General features: G+C 42.2%; 1 long non-coding RNA gene across 2 annotated transcripts; it reads right to left on the bottom strand.

Moving 5' to 3' along the window:
* Nucleotides 1-1123: 1123 nt before the first annotated feature.
* On the bottom strand, nt 1124-13396 carry LOC132344516 (uncharacterized). Of its 2 annotated transcripts, none has more exons than XR_009493654.1 (3): nt 13293-13396; nt 11798-11862; nt 1124-1508 (listed from the first exon to the last, which is right to left on the bottom strand). It is a non-coding gene; the product is annotated as an uncharacterized lncRNA (long non-coding RNA). The 2 variants fall into 2 exon arrangements; XR_009493653.1 differs by lacking the exon at nt 1124-1508 and adding an exon at nt 3734-5671.
* Between the last annotated feature and the right edge of the window lie 1106 nt (nt 13397-14502).

Genomic DNA, 14502 nt, shown 5'->3' with positions numbered 1-14502 from the left:
TAAAAAATACATTATTTTTAAAAGAAGAAGAAAAAACCACGCTGCTGTTTTAGCCACCAGTGGGGCTGACAAACTACCTGAAAAGTGAAAATTTCTGGGTCGTGTCCGACTCTTTGCGACTCTATGGACAGTCCAAGGAAAATTATCCAGGCCAGAATACTAGAATGGGTAGCCCTTCTCTTCTCCAGGGCATCTTCCCAATCCAGGGATAGAAGGCAGGTCTCCTGAATTGCAGGCACATTCTTTACCAGCTGTGCCACAAGAGAAATCCAAGAATACTGGAGTGGATGGATAGCTAATCTCTTCTCAGGGAATCTTCTTGACCCGTGAAATTGAACCAGGATCTCCTGCATTTCAGGTGATTCTTTACCAGCTTATCTATCAGGGAACCTCCCTTAATTCCCAAATATGTTTACTATATTCAAGGAAAATCTGAAGATCTGACAAGAGTACACACGTTTTAGGAAAATTTCACTGACCCCAGTAGCCCCAGTTCCTCAGAGCTTGTGGGTACAACCCCTGCCACTGTGATTTCATTTGTTTTTAAAAGCCATAATTAGTACTGTGAACACTGGCTGTGTCTTCTCAAAGTAGAAACAAATATCTATGTATAGATCTTGTTGTTTAGTCACTAGGTCGGGTTTGACTGTTTGTGATCCCACACATCCCAACCCACCAGGCTCTTCTGTCCATGTGATTTCCCAGGCAAGAATACTGGAGTGGGTTGCCATTTCTTCCTCCAAGGGATCTTCCCCACCTAGGGATTGAACCTGCATCTCCTGAGTCTCCTTTCATTAGCAGGTTTCCTCTTGATGACTGAGCCACCTGTGAAACACGTGTGTAGACATACTTGGCTGGATTGTGCTTCACAGATCCTGGTGTTTTGTATTGTTTTTAACAAATTAAGAATTGTGGCAGCTCTGAATCTGTTAGTGCCATTAGTCTGTTAGTGACATTTTCCAACAGTTCTTGCTCACTTTGTCTCTTTGTGTCTCACATTTTGGTAATTCTCACAGTATTTCAAACTTTTCTACCATCACATTTGTTATTCTGTGGTCAGTGATCCTTGATTTTACTCATATTACTACTAGGACTCAGACGGTTCATATGATGGTTAGCACTTTTTAATTTAAAATAAGATCTGTACATTGTTTTCTTAGACATATTATTGCACACTTGGTATATTCCAGTGTAGTGTAAACATAACGTTTATATACACTGGGAAACCAAATCATTCATATGTCTAGCTTTATTACAATATTTCCTTCATTGTGAAGGTCTGGAACCCAACTTAGAATATCTCTGAGGTCTGCTTATATTACCTTTTTAAAATAGGATGAGAAACATTCATTCCTCTCACTGTAGAGACTCCCCCAGTAAACCAGCTGGGTTTCCACTCTTTCCCATTACAGAGTTGCAATAAGTTGCTGCAGTGTGAGACCTTTGCTTTTCTGAGCCACTCTTTCATTTGACTGCAGTCTGTCTAGTTTTCTCCCTTCACTGATTACCTGTGAAGGAAGATGAAAGACATTCTGGATATTATAGCACAGAAAAAGCCTTCTGAAAATGAAATTCACATTGCCAGAAGCTTCCTTATGAGGGTTTTGAGAAACTCTATGAGATACAGTCTTGATTTTACAATCGCTTTACTCCAGAGGTTCAATGGGTTCATCCATTTTCTGCTTCAATAAATGGGCAGTCAAGTCAACACCTTCCAGATTTGTACCACCCATGGATTTTTTCTTCACTAATTACCTGCATAATCAGAAATTTTGTGTTATAAATACTTTCTAGGTTTTCATTAATATTCACTATTGCATAAGAATCTTTACTGTTCTTTCCTGTTGGAAGAATGTTTGACATGCATCAGGTATTTAGAGGCTCAGTTGTGCCCTTTACTTCTGATCTGCAGTTGCCCATGGGGAGGCTAGATCCATCCTAAATTGCAGGAAGAGGAGAGGCATGTGTGCACCATCTCCTCACTCAACAGCTTATACCGGAGGCTCTGTGACATTCATAATGGCAGCTGTAAAGATTTTAAACACCTGGGCAGGTGTGGTCAAACCGTAATAAGCCGTCATGGATTGTGGTGACCATGGTGGGGGCAGGGAAGGCTCCTGCCACATTCAGAAGCCTTGGTAGGAATGGACTGGAGCCTGCTGGTCTAGGGGATGGTGATTCCCACAATGGGGGCCCTTAGATGACTTCAGACACTCTGACAGGCTCAGGGAAATACGTGTTCACTGGTCCCCACTAGGACTTCCCTGGTGGCTCAGATGGCAAATAATCTGCCTGCAATATAAGAGACCACGGTTCAATCCCTGGGTTGGGAAGATCTCCTGGAGAAGGGAATGGCAACCCAGTCCAGAATCCTTGCCTGGAGAATCCCATGGACAGAGAGGAGCCTGGTTGGATACAATCCAAGGGGTTGCAAAGAGTGAGCTAGGACTGAGTGACTCACGCACACACACACACACACACACACACACACACACACACACACCAGTCCCATGGGCAGATGCCAGAGTCCAACTCCAGCAACCAGGGATTCAACCTGAAAAGGTGAACAGTGTTGGCGATGAGACAGCCTCTCATTTGTCTATGAACTGCCTGTTTATTCCAAGTTTAAGATGCTCTTTTATACTTTTACATTAGGCCAGAGGTTTGGCATTTTCAGTTGCCCCTCTCCCAGATATCTCCATAAAGCACTGTTGCTCTTCAAACAGAATTCCTGCTTCAGTGATTCTCTGGGAATCAGCCTTATCATCTATTATCTGCCCCCTCTAATGTGTCCTATAGTTAACTTTTGATTACATTGTAACTCATGCTACATTCCTCAGTTTACTTCTTATCTTCCTTAATCCTGTTTGCCCCCAACATCCTGAGCTCACTGTCTCTTGAAAAGGCTTCTAGCTATAGTGTCTCTAAAAATTCCTAACTTCAATAAGCTATAGTAAAATATGCTAACTTTACAACATTCCTTAAATCTTTAACTTCCAACTATTTCAATTATTTCTAAGCCCTAAATTCAGCAAACTCCTTTGCCATAAACATTCTCCTCACAAATAGGCTTCAGATACAATCCCTCCCATGGCCTCAAGCTACGGCCTATGTGTTCATCCTGGAACACTCTTTTGTAAAGTCCTTGAACAAATGTCAATGATTAACTTTATGAATTATTTTCTGGTCACAACTGCAGAAGGCTTTGTGCCTTCTCACGCTCCTCTCAAGAACAATAAGCACCTTAATATTCCTTTTCAGTCAACTCAGCCGAGGAGAGGAAAAGACAAATCAGAATTACACGGCCTAACTCCTTCATTCCGGGATCCATGCCTGAGGAATGAGGAGAGGGGCCTGGGGACCGTGCCTCCATTTTATCAGTAATGCCTAACGTGGCTCCCGACATCTCCCCCTTTTTTTTATTTTTTAGAACATAGGTATGAAACTCAGTATATAGAGCAGAGAAACTTTGGCTGAGTATCCTGAAAAGGCACGGGGCTATTACACAAATCAGAACTAACAGGCATAAGCATATGGCTGCATTAATCATTATTGTAGAAAAGGATCCATGGGAAAGATACCCCTCCAGATTTTCAAAGAGGGAATTAGAAAGCCATTGAGAGGAAAAGTCAGACTCCACCTGCTTCATATTCTGAATATCCTGATGTAACTTAGAAATATCAATACTAAAACCTGAATGATTCCAGATGCCTAAAATATGGTTCCTAATACGTTCCCAAGAGTGCATGGAATCACTCATTCTAGAGGGGTGATGCACATCCATTTAAAATCAGCATGGCACCTTAAAGACTATTTAATTTTTAAATTTGTAATTTCTTGCCCCATAAGCAGAACTGTTTCTTCTAAACCATTGACCTTATTTTCTATTTTCTTATCTATAATTTCCTGGATAGTAAGAGCTACGGAGACATTTTTAGACAACTGATTGATAAACGAGGCTGTATGCACTTCTTTTGACAGGGCAACAGCAGAAACCATAACTGATGCAATTATGGCAATCAAGGCAGTTATTTACACAACCAGAGCTGCAATGAATCTCTTAGGTCGAGAAATTAAGCCATTAAGTTCATACAAAACTTTCAATGCATAATCATCAAACCATTGTCCTTCTAATTTTATAGGAACCATCACATATGGTGGTTGCTTTACAATCATCACAGCCTTATAATTATTACAATCATTCCCATCAACACAATTTGATATAAAACAATTCACACATATGACATTGTAAACAGTTTCTCCTTCAGAAACTTCCAAATCACTGATTTCTGGCCAGCAAAAAGGTATAGGGAGAATGCATACAGGCCCGTACAATATATCTTTGTTAATTTAAAGGTCTATGTAAAATCACAGGTGCCATATCAGCCAATGATTTCCATAACTCAGGCTGCATGGCACCCGTTCCATCGAAGCTCACTAAAGGAGGAACCCACCCATTAACATGACACCTAGTAATTACTAAAGGCATATGGAAAAATGAATTATTCCATATGGACCTACAAGGTTATACATAAATCAAGCCCCATCATTGATTCAAAAGATAGAGGCACCCCCATTCAGTCAGAAAATGTCTGGTGGCAGCAATGGGAATAGATAACTTTATGGGGTACATGCATTATTTCCAATGAGGAAAGCCAGAAATACTGCTTATGCTTTTCCAGACCTGTAGTCCTTGTTCATCAGAGTCTGAAATGGGGAGTGCACAGCTCGGATAGTCCTTTAAATGAAGGGCTGCCTTTTTTAAGGCATCAAATAGTCTTTCTTGCCCCCCTGGCATCAGCAGCTATAAAGACCAAAAGTCTCTCTCGCCAATCGCTTCTTAGATAATCAGTAAGTATGCCTTTCAAGGAAGTGTTAACACATCCATTCAAAACTGGAGCTGCTTCTTGTAGAGAGGAAGGTATGGCAAAGCAAATAGGTGGATAAATGGACACACCAGAAAAATTGAAGGAAATGCTGACCACTGTTTTAACATTATTAGGATAAATGAATGCCCTGCCCAAAAGAAGAGTATCATTAACAAAAACACAAATGGGCTCATTCGTCCAATCAACAGGCTTGAAAGAAGGTGGATTAGGCAAATAAGCCCAATGAAATTTTTCTACACTGGAGGGCCTTGGCTGACAAGCCAACACAGCAAGCATAGCCATAAACATTACCGTAAGAGTGGCCTCATATCTCCCCCTTTCTATTAATTTTTCAGCCCACTGAGTGAGATGTTTTAGCTGGCCCCAAGTTGGTGGTTGTTTAAGAACGATGACAGCGATGAGGTGGGGCAGAATATGGTTGAACTCAATCAGCATGTCTCTCCTGAAGTGCCAAGTGCCTGAAGCGATGTACTAGCCATGAAGCCTCAGGTGAAGGGTCACTCGCCCTTTGGCGTTTTCTTGGCTCCCTCAGGTCTGGACTCAACGAGCTTCTGGTGTCTCCATTTTTTCGGTCCTGGACTCCAGGACTTAAGGGATTTTAGTAACCTCAGGGGGTCCAAACAGGAGAAGTGGAATCCTGTGGAAACACACAGGCATACCCTCTCCCACAAGTTAGCAGTATGTCTGGCCCTTTCCACTCTCCTGTAAGGACATCTTTCCACTTAACCAAGGCTGAGTCCAGCTCCTTCAGGAGTCCAGTGTCTCATCATTGCAGTCTGCCCCTGTGTGTCCACATTAAAATGATTAATTACAAACAAAGCATGGTGTAAAACATGATGTGGAGAGGAATATTTAAATTCTCCCTGTCTTAATTTAGCTATCTGACTTTTTAAAGTCTGATGCGCCCTTTCCACTATGGCTTGGCCTTGGGGATTATAAGGTATTCCTGTTGAATGTACTATGGAAAATTGTTGACAAAATCTCTTAAAAGCAGCAGAAGTATAAGCTGGGGCATTATCTGTTTTGATCTGTTTGGGGAATCCTATTTGGGAAAAGAATTGAAACAAGTGCTGAATTACATCTCTAGTTGCTTCACCTGATCTAGTAGAGGCTATAATAACATGAGAAAAGGTATCCACAGTAACATGTACAAAGGACAGTTTTCCAAAGGCCAGGATATGAGTTACGTCCATTTGCCAGAGAGCATTAGGCCTAAGGCCTCGGGGATTTACTCCTAATGGTGGAGATGGATTAAATGTTGGGCAATTTAGACATAACTATTTGTCTAGCTGCTTCCCTAGAGATATGAAATTCATAACTTAAACCAGCTGCATTTTGATGATGAATTTTGTGAGAATTTTTGGCCTTGTCATTCTTTTCATGTAAGTTTAAAGCAATTACTTTAGTTAATGCATCTGCCAAAGCATTTCCTTCATGCAAAGGACTGTAATATGTCCCACAAAATATTTCTTATCTTTTTGCTTAATCTCCTTCTGTAAATCAAATAACAAGGAGAAAATGGTAGTCTTATTTTCTGGAATATTAGCAGTCTCGATATGAGGAAATAACCCTACAATATATTGGGAGTCAGTCAGAAGATTGAAACTGTGGTCTCTTAAATGTTTAAGAGCCCAAATAACCACCCTCTACTCAGCTCTCTGGGCCGAGTTCAGTTACCTGAACATGGGATTTTCCATTAATAATTGTGACTGCTTTACCAATAGAGGAGCCATCTGTGAAAACTAAAATTGCCCCTTACAAAGGTTGAATAGAAAATTTCTTCAGAAAAATTACTGGATGTGTTTTCAAAAAATGCAATAGGGGCCTTGAGGGCAAATGAAACAAAATTTGACCCCTGAAATCTATCAGGGCAACTTGCTAATCATCACTATTTTGTAAAAGAGATTGCAGTTGATCTTTATTGAATGGAATCACTATATTTGCTACTTCTTTTCCAAAAAGTTCCACACTTCTTTTTTTTTTTTTTTTTTTTACCTTTTATAATTAATTGTTCTACCAAGCTGGGATAAGATAAAAATATTTTTCTTGGGGTCACTGGTAGATGGAGCCATTCCAATGAGCCTTCTTGCCACAAGCATCCTGAAGGTGACTCCAATGAGCCTTCTTACCACAAGCATCCTGTAGGTGTATGCTCTGTGGCAAGAATAATTAAATCCCATCCTCTGGTAATATTAATCCTAATTAACTGATCATTTAAAGCCTCATCCACTTTAACAAAAGCTGATTCGGCCTCACTAGTCAATTCTCTCTTAGAACTAGGATAAGGATCGCCTTTTAAGCAATTAAACAGAGGCTTTAAATCTGCAGTGGTCAGTTTTAAATGTGGGCATATCCAATTCAGTTCAGTTCAGTTTAGTCGCTAAGTCGTGGGGCACGCCAGGCCTCCCTGTCCATCACCAACTCCTGGAGTTCACTCAGACTCACTTCCATCGAGTCTGTGATGCCATCCAGCCATCTCATCCTCTGTTGTCCCCTTCTCCTTCTGCCCCCAAATCCCTCCCAGCATCAGAGTCTTTTCCAATGAGTCCACACTTCGCATGAAGTGGCCAAAATACTGGAGTTTCAGGTTCAACATCATTCCTTCCAAAGAAATCCCAGGGCTGATCTCCTTCAGAATGGACTGGTTGAATCTCCTTGCAGTCCAAGGGACTCTCAAGAGTCTTCTCCAACACCACAGTTCAAAAGAATCAATTCTTCAGTGCTCAGTCTTCTTCTCAGTCCAACTCTCACATCCATACATGACCACAGGAAAAACCATAGCCTTGACTAGACGGAATTTTGTAAGCAAAGCAATGTCTCCGCTTTTGAATATGCTATCTAGGTTGGTCATAAAGTTCCTTCCAAGGAGTAAGCGTCTTTTAATTTCATGGCTGCAGTCACGATTTGAAGTGAGTTTGGAGCCCCCCCAAAATAAAGCCTGACACTGTTTCCCCATCTACTACCCATGAAGTGATGGGACCAGATGCCATGATCTTCATTTTCTGAATGTTGAGCTTTAAGCCAACTTTTTCATTCTCCACTTTCACTTTCATCAAGAGGCTTTTTAGTTCCTCTTCACTTTCTGCCATAAAGGTGGTGTCATCTGCATATCTGAGGTTTTTTATATTTCTCCCAGCAATCTTGATTCCAGCTTGTGTTTCTTCCAGTCCAGCGTTTCTTATGATGTACTCTGCATATAAGTTAAGTAAACAGGGTGACAATATACAGCCTTGACGAACTCCTTTTCCTATTTGGAACCAGTCTGTTGTTCCATGTCCAGTTCTAACTGTTGTTCCTGACCTGCATACATATTTCTCAAGAGGCAGATCAGGTGGTCTGGTATTCCCATCCCTTTTAGAATTTTCCACAGTTTATTGTGATCCACACAGTCAAAGGCTTTGGCATAGTCAATAAAGCAGAAATAGATGTTTTTCTCGAACTCTCTTGCTTTTTCCATGATCCAGCAGATGTTGGCAGTTTTATCTCTGGTTCCTCTGCCTTTCTAAAACCAGCTTGAACATCAGGAAGTTCACGGTTCACATATTGCTGAAGCCTGGTTTGGAGAATTTTGAGCATTACTTTCCTAGCGTGAGATGAGTGCAATTGTACGGTAGTTTGAGCATTCTTTGGCATTGCCTTTCTTTGGGATTGGAATGAAAACTGACTTTTTCCAGTCCTGTGGCCACTGCTGAGTTTTCCAAATTTGCTGGCATATTGAGTGCAGAACTTTCACAGCATCATCTTTCAGGATTTGAAATAGCTCAACTGGAATTCCATCACCTCCACTAGCTTTATTCATAATGATGCTTTCTAAGGCCCACTTGACTTCACAGTCCAGGATGTCTGCCTCTAGGTCAGTGATCACACCATCGTGATTATCTGGGTCATGAAGATCTTTTTTGTACAGTTCTCCTGTGTATTCTTGCCATCTCTTTTTAATATCTTCTGCTTCTGTTAGGTCCATACCATTTCTGTCCTTTATTGTGCCCATCTTTGCATGAAATGTTCTTTTGGTATCTCTGATTTTCTTGAAGAGATCCCTGGTCTTTCCTATTTTGTTGTTTTCCTCTATTTTTTTGCATTGATCACTGAAGAAGGCTTTCTTATCTTTTCTTGCTGTTCCCCTAATAATTTCTGGAAATCATTTAAAGTTAGTAAACGATCTCTCCACAGCTACAAAGAGTCATGACTCACAGTATGGGTATTTAATACCCTCCCTAAATAAGAAAAAGAGGATTTACTTGTATCTTATCTGGAGCTATCTTTAAACCTCAGTTTTTCAAGGCCTAAATAAATTTAGATAAATTTGTTGTAACGTGGTTATGTCCTTAGGAGATGCCAAAATATCATCCATATAATGTATCAAATATAGATCTTTATCTTTTCCTCTAACATTGTGTACAGCTTGGTCTACAAATTTCTGACCCAAGGTCGGACTATTTTTCATTCCCTGAGGCTAAACCTTCCATTGAAACCTTCTATGCTGCTAAGTCGCTTCAGTAGTGTCTGACTCTGTGCGACCCCATAGACGGCAGCCCCACCAGTCTTCTCCATCCATGGGATTTTCCAGGCAAGAATACTGGAGTAGGGTGCCGTTGCCTTCTCCAGAAACCTTCAATAGGGCTGTTTAAAAATAGCTGAAGGGAGACTGAAAGCAAACTGCTTACAATCTTGGTAGGCCAGGGGAATGGTGAAGAAACAATCCTGTAGATCTATAACTACCACATTATACTGAAAATGCACAGCCACTGGGGAAGGGAGGCCCAGCTGGAGGGTCCCCATGTCTTCCATAGTTGCGTTTATAGCTCTCAAATCTTGTAACAATCTCCATTTTCCTGATTTTTTCTTAATAACAAAAATAGGAGTATTCCAGGGGCTATTAAAAGGCCGTATATGGCCAGCAGCCAATTGTTCCATAACTAAATCCTCAGCTGCCTGTAACTTTTCAGCTGTTAAAGGCCATTGCTCCACCCATACTGGATCATCAGATGTCCAGGTAATAGAGTCAGCAGCAAGAGCAACAGCCTCAGGATAAATTTGAAATCCCAGACCTTCTGTATTTATGTTAGGAACTGCCTGTACTGGAGAAATAATTTTATGCTGATCTTTACCAAGCCCCTTATCAGGATTATACCTCATTTGCATCATTTGATTAGTAATCTTTACATCTAGGCTATATAAAAGCATTCCCATCTGAGATAATATATCTCTCCCCCATAAAGAAAAAGGTAGTGAACAAACCACATATGGACAAAAAGTGCCTTGTGCCCCCTTCTCATCTGACCGTGTCAAAATTTGTGAGCTCTTAGCAACCAAAGGCACTGACCCTATTCCTACCAGGCCAGCACTGGTCAAGCATGTCGGCCAGGAGAGGGCCAATCTCTTCCAGCAATGAAAGAGACATCTGCTCCAGTATCTAACAGCCCTGACATTTTATTTCCTTGAATTAAAAGATCTTTCAAAGGCCTAGAAGCTGTAATTTCCTGCACCCAAAAAGCTAGATCACTAGATCCAAATACTCTGGAATACCCTAGCTTGAGAAATCAAGGTTTTTCCTGTCTGATAATAAGATAAAAGCAAAAGCTGTGCTATTCTTTGACCTTTATTAATTTGCACAGTTTTAGTAGGTGGTGAGATCAAAACTTTAATTTCCCAAGTAAATAATCAGAATCTACTACACCAGGCACCAACAAAATTCCTTGAAGGGAAAGCGAGCTATGCCCCAGCACAAATCCTACAATGCCCTCAGGCAGGGGACCAGTCACTCCTGTTGGAATCGGAATAACCGGTACGTCAGGGGTTAATATTGTTGCTGCCCCTATTGTTATCTGGGGCCGAGGCTGCCCCTGCTGCCTGTATCCCTGAAACTGGGAAAAATTACTTACCTGTACTTAGGGAGTGAGCGTAGTCCCATCCTTATGAAATTTAGATATAGAGTCTTTTGTCCAATGATACCCTTTCTGGCATCTGGAGCAAAGTCCCTTTGGGGAGTTGGTATTAGTCTGTATTGGCACAGCTTGTTGTCCCTGCTTGGCAGGACATTGCTGGCAAAAATGCCCCATTTGGACACAAGAGAAACATTTTTTATTTGTAGAATCATTTCCATTAGGATTAATATTTTTTTCTTTTCTTTCTTTTTTTTTAGCCTGGATGAGGCCCCCTGAGGGGGTTTTCTCCAAGAAGCAAGCTCTGTATATTGTACACGCCTCTGCTTTAAAAGCTCCTTTGTTTCCAAAAAGCTCTTTATCTTTCTCAGCCTTAGGCAATACTCTGGGAGGCTTTGGAGGCAAAGTGGGGAACTCCTGGGTCCTGGGAGGCACAAGCGGAGGTGGCGGTGGTCGCCTTAAATCAGAAAGTGGTGGATAAATTATTAAAGGTTTGTGTAGAGGGGGAGGGGCCTCATCAGAGCTCCCAGCTGCAGCGTCCTGTAAGCCCTCTCCTTCCTCAGGAGGTGGAGCACAGTCTCCCTCCTTTTCTTCATCAATGGCAGAAAACATGATCTGTGCAGAAGGTGGAGACCCACCACCATCCACCGCTATAGCCTCCCCTGTAGGCTATCTAACAGCCTCATGACGGGGATCCAGGACATTTCTAATCATATTCCACAGGGCAAAGGCATCTACAGGAACATTTTCTGGCCCATGCAAAGTATAAAACAAACGTAGAAATTTAGACAGCCTTCCTGTGCTTACTTTAACGCCTCTATGGGCTAACATATGAAGTAATATTTCAATAAACATTTGTCTGATCTTAACATTTGTCTGATCTTAGATGCAGAGAAACCCATCCTTCTAGAGAATGTTCTTATTGATTCTGTACCCTCCTCACCCTGCCTAAACTGTAGAGGGGTGCCGGCCACCCACAGGTACAATCCTAACCATCCTGCGTTACATTCCCAGATTACTTACTCTTCAGTGTCTCCTTTTCTGGGTGCCACTTGGCGGAGTCTAACTCCAGCAATCAGGGATTCAACCTGAAGAGGTAAATGGTGTCAGCGATGAGACAGCCTCTCATTTGTTTACGATCTGCCTGTTTATTCCAAGTTTAAGATTCTCTTTTATACTTTTACAAAAACATTAGGCCAGAGCTTTGACATTTTCAGTTCCCCCTCTCCCAGATTTATCATCTCTATACAGCATTGTTGCTCTTCAAATAGAATACCTGCTTCAGTGATTCTCTGGGAATCAACCTTATCATCTATTATCTGCCTCCTCTAATGTGTCCTATAGTTAACTTGTAACTCATGCTATATTCCTCAGTTTACTACTTGTCTTCTTAAATCCTGTTTGCCCCTAACATCCTGAGCTCACTGTCTCTTGAAAAGGCTTCTAGCTATAGTGTCTCTAAAAATTCCTAACTCCTATAAGCTATAGTAAAATATGCTAACTTTACAACATTCCTTAAATCTTTAACTTCCAACTATTTCAATTATTTCTAAGCCCTAAATTCAGCAAACTCCTTTGCCATAAACATTCTCCTCACAAATAGGCTTCAGATACAATCCCTCCCATGGCCTCAAGCTACGGCCTATGTGTTCATCCTGGAACACTCTTTTGTAAAGTCCTTGAACAAATGTCAATGATTAACTTTATGAATTATTTTCTGGTCACAACTGCAGAAGGCTTTGTGCCTTCTCACGCTCCTCTCAAGAACAATAAGCACCTTAATATTCCTTTTCAGTCAACTCAGCTGAGGAGAGGAAAAGGCAAGTCAGAATCACAAGGCCTAACTCCTTCATTCCGGGATCCATGCCTGAGGAATGAGGAGAGAGGGCTGGGGACCATGCTTCCATTTTATCGGTAATGCCTAATGCAGCTCCCGATAGATAGAGGAGCCAGGGTTTGCAAAGATTTGGATATGACTGAATGATGAACACACACACAGAGTCCCCACTGAACTCTGACTGGCTCAGAGCAATACATGTCCAGTGGTCCCAGTTAGGTCTTTTCTGGTGGCTCAGATGGCAAAGAATCTGCCTGTAAGGCAAGATATGGGATTTGAGCTCTGGGTCAGAAAGATCCTCTAGAGAAGAGAATGGCAACCCACTTCTGTATTCTTGCCTGGAGAATCCCATGGACAGAGGATCCTGGAGGGCTACCGTCCATGGGGTTGCAAAGAGTCAGATACAGCTGAGTGACTAACACAGATACACACACACACACACACACACACACACACACACACACCCTGTTGACTACAGGACAGCCATGTTCATTTAAGTGAGTGGATAAATAAATGCACCCAACACTGACACACAGCTCAGATGTCTGCACCCCACACCCTCTATTCAAGGAGGCCAAGGGTGTCTGCAAATTTGCACTGACATGGGAAAGACAAAATATGCTGCTGTGATTTTTGTTGGGAAAACAGGAAAGAGAAGGCAAGATGTATATATCTTCTTACCTAGAAGAAATTTGGCGGAATTCCCTGGCAGTCTAGTGGTTACAACCCAGCTTCCAGTGCAAGGGCTGTGGGCTTGATCCCCAGTCAGGAAACCAGGATTCCATGTGCTGAAAAAAATAAAAAAACAACTTTAAAACATAATTAAACCAAAACTACCATTTTGGCAGCCTCAGGGCTGGTTTGCACCAGGGATCCAGTGATTGTCACTCTGTACTCAAGTCAGTTCTCCAGTAAGGAACCTGTACCAGGAGTGCTGCTGCCTGGATGTTAACAGGAAGCACCTGACAGCGATGCCATGAATCACACAAATGATTTCTGCCTCTCAGTCCTTTCTTGGCAGGAAATGGTCCTTGGTGTGAAGTCCCTGAGTCACCTTCATCTTTTTGTTTTCCAGGAGGAATGAGCTGAGTTGGAAGCCACACTCCTGGCATGCCACTAAGTTCTCCTATAGCTAGTCCGAGCCAGGGACACCTCTGTTCCTCTGCCCGGGCACCTGCCCCTCTCTGCTGGGCCAGTACCAGGCCAGGTAGGCACATCTTCTGTCTTCCTCCACCCCTGAGGAGCCAGGGAGCTGCTTTCACTTTCTGCCACACCGCTGACAGTCCTGCCCTGTCATCGCCATGCATTTCTTTCTTTTCCTTCATTTTGTAGTGTAGTTCATTTATGGTAGTCTTCATTTCAGCTGTGCAGCATAGTGATTCCAATTTTTTTCTAGATGCTACTCCTATTTAATGTCCTTCAGGGTAGCTCAGCTGGGAAAATATATGTCTTGCAATGCATGAGACCCCAGTTTGATGCTTGGATCCAAAAGATCCCCTTCGGGAAGGGACAGGATACCCACTTCAGTGTTCTTGGAATGCAGGAGACCCCAGTTCAATTACTGGGTTGGGAAGGTCCTCTGGGGAAGGGACAGGCTACCCACTCCAGTGTTCTTGGTCTTCCCTGGTGGCTCAGCTGGTAAAAAAATCCACCTGTAAGATGGGAGTCCTGGGTTCGATCCCTGGCTTGGGAAGATCCTCTGGAGAAGGGCATAGCAACCCTCTCTATTATTCTGGTCTGGAGAATCCACACGGACAGGTAAGCCTGGCAGGCTACTGTCCATGGGGTTGCAGAGTGGGACACAACTTGAGTGACTAAACACAGCATATACATACTCCATTTAAAGTTATTGTAAAATATTGGCTATATTCCCTGTGCCGTAAAATATATC

Source organism: Bos taurus, chromosome Y (genome assembly GCF_002263795.3).
Source record: "Bos taurus isolate L1 Dominette 01449 registration number 42190680 breed Hereford chromosome Y, ARS-UCD2.0, whole genome shotgun sequence".
NCBI classification, from domain to species: domain Eukaryota; kingdom Metazoa; phylum Chordata; class Mammalia; order Artiodactyla; family Bovidae; genus Bos; species Bos taurus.
Note: the sequence above shows the minus strand (reverse complement) of the source record. Positions and strands in the feature narration are given on the sequence as shown.